This window comes from Oncorhynchus tshawytscha, linkage group LG31 (assembly GCF_018296145.1).
Source record: "Oncorhynchus tshawytscha isolate Ot180627B linkage group LG31, Otsh_v2.0, whole genome shotgun sequence".
Taxonomy (NCBI): Eukaryota; Metazoa; Chordata; class Actinopteri; order Salmoniformes; family Salmonidae; genus Oncorhynchus; species Oncorhynchus tshawytscha.
Window position 1 is genome coordinate 20,769,274 of NC_056459.1, and position 7,766 is coordinate 20,777,039.

At 40.1% G+C, this 7,766-nt stretch overlaps 1 protein-coding gene across 6 annotated transcripts in view; it reads right to left on the bottom strand.

The window, feature by feature from the left end:
• The window catches only part of dennd3a (DENN/MADD domain containing 3a), a 45,724-nt gene extending 37,958 nt beyond the window's left edge, over nt 1-7,766 (bottom strand). For 3 of the 6 annotated variants that reach the window (XM_024395417.2, XM_024395415.2, XM_024395414.2), the window contains exon 1: nt 7,474-7,759. The gene's annotated coding sequence lies outside the window, so the exon portion shown is untranslated. Of the gene's footprint in view, nt 1-7,473 lie in introns of all 6 variants that reach the window. The other 3 variants (XR_006080492.1, XM_024395416.2, XM_024395418.2) reach the window with 3 other exon arrangements.

The following is a 7,766-nucleotide window of genomic DNA, read 5'->3' on the forward strand; positions in this document are numbered from 1 at the left end:
AATATGGTGACAACAGTGTAAGGCTGTGTGTAGTAATTACCAGCTATGATATGAAGGTTTGGCTTGGAAAGGTTTTTTTGCCTGGTCACAGACAGCGGAGGTGCTATGCACTTAGGTCCACAAGTGAAGGGATAAGGTGAGAGGAGATTGCGTAGATGCGAGAAGGAATAATACAATGAGCAAATGATCATGCTGTTTGTATGTGGCTGCCATAAAAGTGAACTGTATGTGTGTGTGGGTGATCAGGGGTGTCTTCATTCCGCCGAGTCGGTTGAAAAACATTTCTTAAAACAGACGCAAAACGGAACGGGGGTAAACATACCTGAATTTGTCCAATAGGAACTTTAGTTTGCAACTTCTGGACTAATGATTACACCCTAGCTTAGATAGATGCAGGCAAGTGTGCGCAAGGCGGTATTGAATGTCACCGTCTGTCACCTTGATTACTCTAATTTCTCTCTCGACCTACGTTGTAAACTTTAATTCGTAGACAAGGTTGTAACAACCTCATGATGGGTATAGGGAAAATTTGAGTATAATGTAGTAGCTTAACCTATCTATGTTACATTGAACTGGGTGAATGGAATATGAATGGCAGTCATCCAATATGCTCTAATAGAAATAAGGCTGTGCTCATTAAAAAAAGTTGTCATCTTAAAAACAGCAATGCTTTGGTTATATTACATCATCTGGTGTACAATGTGTAGCCTAACCTTGTGTAATGGAAAACCCTAGCAGTAATGTTAACCTCTCTCAGAATTCACACTTTAGGAAAAAAATGTAACTTGACAAAACTTAGCAGTTCTGCCTGTTCGAAAGGGTTGAAGGTGCAGTTTCAGAATAGTGATCTGTCCAAATGTTGACAAGTAAGACATAGGCTACAGGGTTTCCGTTAGGAAAATGTGAGTGGCACCGGACATTTGAGAAATCTCCCGTACCCATATGCATTGGATGCGTAACCTGATCAGGAATCACATTTAAATTATGGTAATTAATATTAATAGAACATACAAGTTGAGAATGCAATGATGTGCTGTCCTTCTGACTGATTTCTGATGTGCACTTTGAAGAGGTTAGAATAACTGTCCACATTAACATTTCCTCAGCCAGCAAGACGAGTGACAAACAGCAAAATCAGCCTATGTCAATCTACTATCCCCCATAGAAAAGTTTGCATATAGTATTGGTCAGCTTGTTGAGAAATAGCCTATTCCAAAACAGACTGTGGTGGGAAGATCGAGTCCAAATTCATACTAACAGTTGGCCTAGGCTACAAACATACAATTCTTTTATAAAGCAATTGGTCTGATGCAACAGATCAGAACAGTTAGCTTAAAATGTTGATAAACTATCATTTCTTCACATATAAGCGCAGCAAGGCAGTAGTCTTATGTGCAAATGTTTGTTCCATAATGCAATTAGCAGGAAAACACAATTGTCAAAAGAGCACTGCAGATGTGAGCAGTTTCATGTGACAGATGAAAATAGCCCTTCGAAATATAGAAAGAGAGGAGATCTAATTGGGTACTTTAAAGCAAGGTACAACATGCCTCATAATATGTATTAATACGTTCAGGTTTTTTTTAAATGAAGTATGTTTTCAAAATGCATAGCCTACTGCCTCCAGATCATTACAAAGTGGTGTGCGACACGCTCATGAAGCCTGCCTTCCGTTGCCATTTGAGAAGCTGCAGCAGCTCTCGCCTGTCTGGCAGATATTCCACTCAGACTGTATGGGTGTGATAAATAAGATACATAATGAATATACTGTAGCCTAAACACGCACCAATTTAATTCCACTAAATTATGCAAATTGACCTATAAGCATGACCCGTCAAATGTATTTACATCGACTGGTATTTCCACAATTGAATAAGCTAAAAAGCAGTAATACCAAATGCTAATTTTATTTACCGGCTTTCCTATTTTTGTATTGGCCAAAATCTGACTATTACTGCCTTATGGAAACCCTGGCATTGTACTACATGCATGACATCAAAAGATGAGTCTTAAAATATGATTTTCCAAATATAAACTTGGCTATGGAGCCCTAATATACAGTACATACAGTATAGTCCAGGGTGCCAAACATACAGCCCGGTACAATCAGGCCCCTCGGTGGCTTGAGTAATGCGTATTTTAATTAACTCGGCTCTTTCTGAGTCCTCCTCCTTGGTAGTGTGACAGTCAGTGTGACACTGGTCATTCTAGTTTTCAGGTATGTCGTAGGGGTGTGCCTCAGAGCTTGCTGATAAGGGGATATTTATAGTCTCCTGACAGGTAGACAGATCATTGTCCTAATCTATAAGTGCATGTAGACATCTCATTGAAGACGTGTCGTTTTAAACTTAAGAACACAACAAGGGAAAAAGTGATTACATTATATACGACAGCATACGCTGCATTCAGCTTTGACAATACTCAGTGTTGTAAAGTACTTAAGTAAAAAATACTTTAAAGAACTACTTAAATAGTTTTGGGGTATCTATACTTTTCTTTACTATTTATATTTGACAACTTTTACTCCACTACACTCTTAAAGAAAAGAAAGTACTTCTTACTCCATACATTTTCCACGACACCTAAAAGTACTCATTACATTTTGAATACTTAGCAGGACAGGAACATGGTCCAATTCACACACTTATCAAGAGAATATCCCTGGTCATCCCTACTGATCTGGCAGACTCACTAAACACACATGGTTTGTTTGTAAATGATGTCTGAACTGTGAGATGTAGTAGGGAGTTCGGTCAAATATTGGCCTTTCAGAGCATAACACATGGTAATTGCCTACAATGAACATAATCCATTGTGCATCTACACTACATGACCAAAAGTATGCAGACACCTGCTCGTCAAAAACCTAATTCCAAAATCATGGGCATTAACATGGAGTTGGTCCCCCCTTTGCTGCTAAAACAGCCTCCACCCTTCTCCACCCTTTCCACTAGATGTTGTAAAATTGCTGCAGGGACTTGCTTCCATTCAGCCACAAGATCACTAGTGAGGTCGGGCACTGACGTTGGGTGATTAGCAGTCAGCGTTCCAATTCATCCCAAAGGTGTTCTTAAGGTTTGAGGTCAGGGCTCTGTGCAGGCCAGTCAAGTTCTTCCACACCAATTTCAACAAACCAGTTCTGTATGGACTTTGCTTTGTGCGTGGGGGAATTTTCATGCTGAAACAGGAAATGGCCTTTCCCAAATTGTTGCCAAAGTTGGAAGCACAGAATATCATTGTATGCAGTAGCGTTAAGATTTTCCTTCACTGGAACTAAGGGGCCTAGCCGGAACAATGAAATACAGCCCCAGACCAGTATTCCTCCTCCATCAAACTTTACAGTTGCACTATGCATTGGGGCAGGTAGTGTTCTCCTGCCATCCAACAAACCCAGATTTACCCATCGAACTGCCAGATGTGATTCATCACGTTTTCACTGCTCCAGAGTCTAATTGCGACGAGCTTTACATCACTCCAGCCGATGCTTGGCATTGCGCATGGTGATCTTAGGCTTGTGTGCGGCTGCTCGGCCATGGAAACCCATTTCATGAAGCTCCTGACTAACAGTTCTTGCACTGCCCTTGCTTCCAGAAGCAGTTTGAAATTCGGAGTATTGCAACCGAGGACAGACGATTTTTACGAGCTTCAGCACTTAGTGGTCCCGTTCTGTGAACTTCTGTGGCCTAACATTTTGCGGCTGAGCCGGTGTTGCTCCTAGATGTTTCCACTTCACAATAACAGCAAACAAATACAGTTGACCGGGCCAGCTCTAGCAGGGCAGAAATTTGATGAACTGACTTGTTGGAAAGGTGGCATCCTATGACAGTACCACGTTGAAAGTCACTGTGCTCTTTAGTAAAGCCATTCTACTGCAAATGTTTGTCTATAGAGATTGCATGGCTGTGTGCTCGATTTTATACCTGTCAGCAATGGGTGTGGCTGAAATAGCCGAATCCACTAATTTGAAGGGGTGTCCACATATTTTTGTATATATAGTGTACTTCTCCGGTCTGTGTTTCTTTTATGCCTGCTACGTTAGGTTAGTGTGGGGCAGACATGGAGAGAAGAAAGCGCGATCGTGTGGGCATATAGAAAGCAGCTGTTGCTTCAGAAGGTATTTCTACCTGACAATACATGATCTAAGTGATTGATAGTTGCTAATCAGCAGTCATAAAAGTATGCCTTATGTACTTTGAACTACAAAACGGCCTATTTCTCAGGACCAGATGCTAGAATATGCATATAATTGACAGCTTAGGATAGAAGAAACTAAAGTTTCCAAAACTGTCAAAATATTGTCTGTGAGTATAACAAAACTGCTATTGCAGGCGAAACCCTGAGGAAAATCAAATCAGGAAGTGCCTCTTATTTTGAAACCGTTGTGTTCCTATGCATCCCTATTGGCCATTGAAAGGGATATCAACCAGATTCCTTTTTCTACATATTCCCTAAGGTGTCTACAGCCTTTAGACGTAGTTTCACACCTTTGTTGAAGAATGAGCGTAAACGACTACATTGCGTAAGTGGCCAGCTGAGGGCTCTCAAGAGTGATTCTTGCGTAAAAGCGTCATTTTTTTTTTTTTCTCTTGTCATTTTTCCTCTAGCTCCTACTGAAAAGCCAATTGTCCCGGGTTGATATATTATCGAATAGATATTTGAAAAACACCTTGAGGATTGATTATAAAAAACGTTTGCCATGTTTGTCGATATTATGGAGTTAATTTGGAAAAAAGTTCGCCGTTTTGAAGACTGAATTTTCGTTTTTTTTTGGTAGCCAAACGTGACGCACCAAACGGAGCAATTTCTCCTAAACAAATAATCTTTCAGGAAAAATGGAGCATTTGCTATCTAACTGAGAGTCTCCTCATTGAAAACATCTGAAGTTCTTCAAAGGTAATGATTTATTTGAATGATTTTCTGTTTTTTGTAAAAATGTTGTCTGCTGATGCTAACGCTAAATGCTACGCTAGCCGCGCTAGCTGTTACACAAATGCTTATTTTGCAATGGTTGAGAAGCATATTTTGAAAATCTGAGATGACAGTGTTGTTAACAAAAGGCTAAGCTTGAGAGCTAGCATATTAATTTCATTTCATTTGCGATTTTCATGAATAGTTAACGTTGCGTTATGGTAATGAGCTTGAGGCTGTATTCACGATCCCGGATCCGGGATGGCACGACGCAACAGGTTAAGAACACATTCTTATTTTCAATGACGGCCTAAGAATGGTGGGTTAATTGCCTCGTTCAGGGGCAGAACGACAAATTTTCACCGTGTCAGCTCGGGGGATTCAATCTTGCGACCTTACAGTTAACTAGTCCAACGCTCTAACCACCTGATTACGTTGCACTCCACGAGGAGACTGCCTGTTACGCGAATGTAGTAAGCCAAGGTAAGTTGCTAGCTAGCATTAAACTTATCTTATGAAAAACAATCAATCATAATCACTAGTTAACTACACATGGTTGATGATATTACTAGTTTATCTAGCGTGTCCTGCGTTGCATTTAATCGACGCGGTGCGTATCGTTGCTCCAATGTGTACCTAACCATAACCATCAATGCCTTTCTTAAAATCAATACACAGAAGTATATATTTTTAAACCTGCATATTTAGCTAAAGGAAATCCAGGTTAGCAGGCAATATTAACCAGGTGAAATTGTGTCACTTCTCTTGCATACATTGCACGCAGAGTCAGTGTATATGCAACAGTTTGGGCCCCCTAATTTGCCAGAATTTTACGTAATTATGACATAACATTGAAGGTTGTGCAATGTAACAGGAATATTTAGACTTATGGATGCCACCCGTTAGATAAAATACGGAACGGTTCTGTATTTCACTGAAAGAATAAACATCTTGTTTTCGAGATGATGGTTTCTGGATTCGACCATATTAATGACCTAAGGCTCGTATTTCTGTGTGTTATCATGTTATAACTAAGTCTATGATTTGATAGAGCAGTCTGACTGAGCGATGGTAAGCAGCAGCAGGCTCGTAAGCATTCATTCAAACAGCACTTTCGTGCGTTTGCCAGCAGCTGTTTATGACTTCACTCCCGAGATTAGGCTCGTGTAAGCGATGTGAAATGGCTAGCTAGTTAGCGGGGTGCGTGCTAATAGCGTTTCAAACGTCACTCGCTCTGAGACTTGGAGCAGTTATTCCCCTTGCTCTGGGTAACGCTGCTTCGAGGGTGGCTGTTGTCGTTGTGTTCCTGGGTCGTGCCCAGGAAGGAGCGAGGAGAGGGACGGAAGCTATACTGTTACACTGGCAATACTAAAGTGCCTATAAGAACATCCAATAGTCAAAGGTTAATGAAATACAAATGGTATAGAGAGAAATAGTCCTTTAATTCTTATAATAACTACAACCTAAAACTTCTTACCCGGGAATATTGAAGACTCCTGTTAAAAGGAAGCACCAGCTTTCATATGTTCTCATGTTCTGAGCAAGGAACTTAAACGTTAGCTTTCTTACATGGCACATATTGCACTTTTACTTTCTTCTCCGACACTTTGTTTTTGCATTATTTAAACATGTTTCATTATTTATTTGAGGCTAAATTGATTTTATTGATGTATTATATTAAGTTAAAATAAGTGTTAATTCAGTATTGTTTGTAATTGTCATTATTACAAATAAATTAAAATCGTCTGATTATTAAGTATCGGCTCTTTTTGGCCCTCCAATAATCGGTATCGGCGTTGAAAAATCATAATCGGTCGACCTCTAGTCACTACCATCATGGGACTTTTAGGAAGTTTTATCCTGTGTTACAGCAGCATTCCATCCAAATAATCGAAACAAAAATCTGCAGTTATTTTTTCTCAACCGAACCGCCCCAAAAAGCACTAATCGCTCAGCAGGGTTAGGGGAAAGATTAGCTAACATGTAATTCAGTAGTTGCAAAGTAGCAAGTAGTTGAAAAGTTACTAATGAGCTAAAATTTAAAAAAAATGTCGTGATGAGATTCAAACATAACCTTTGGGTTGTTAGAGATTCGCGTTATACGCCCACTCATCCACTCCGACTTACCACCCTCTCGTTTTTGGTTTAAGTAACCCCTCTTATGTAACCATCCCAAACGTAACACATCATACTAATTTGGTTATTCCAGATGTACTTTTACTATGTTACGTCTAGTCTGAGACCAGTCTGGACTATCAGTGACTGACAGAAAAACTGCTAATGCACAACCAAATTTCGAAATGCCACATTCTGTATTATAATTACGTTATTCTAACTCGCAACAGTAAATTGAGAGCCCAATTGAGTTCCTAAAAAACGAGAGAAAGGGGCAACCACCAGTTGCCCATCCCTGCAATAGGGTTTATATATCAAATAAAACATAACATATAGTTAGCTAGCTGAATAAAATCAACTCCATAGTGAAGGAAACAGGAGTTGAGTTTAATCAGCGAACAAAAGCTAGCGCTTTTATGACACGTGTAGAAAACACAAGACATCACCAACCTCTATTCAATCGGTTATTTTTCATCCGTGTCTTTGTTGGAGAAATAACGAAGGCGTCAAATCCTGCTTAATTGGGGATAACCTGGACACGTAGCTCTACACAGCTCGCCGACGATTCCACCAGTGAATGGTCGTTCGCGAACCGCTATTCTTGAGTGGCTCTTTTGTGGTGAATGTCTCGAAGCGAATCGCATTGGCGAAAGAGCCGTGTATTTGACTCCCTGATGTGCATACTGCTAATACTGCTTTATGAGCTCAAAACGTTTTTCTGCAGATAAGTTACAACATAATGA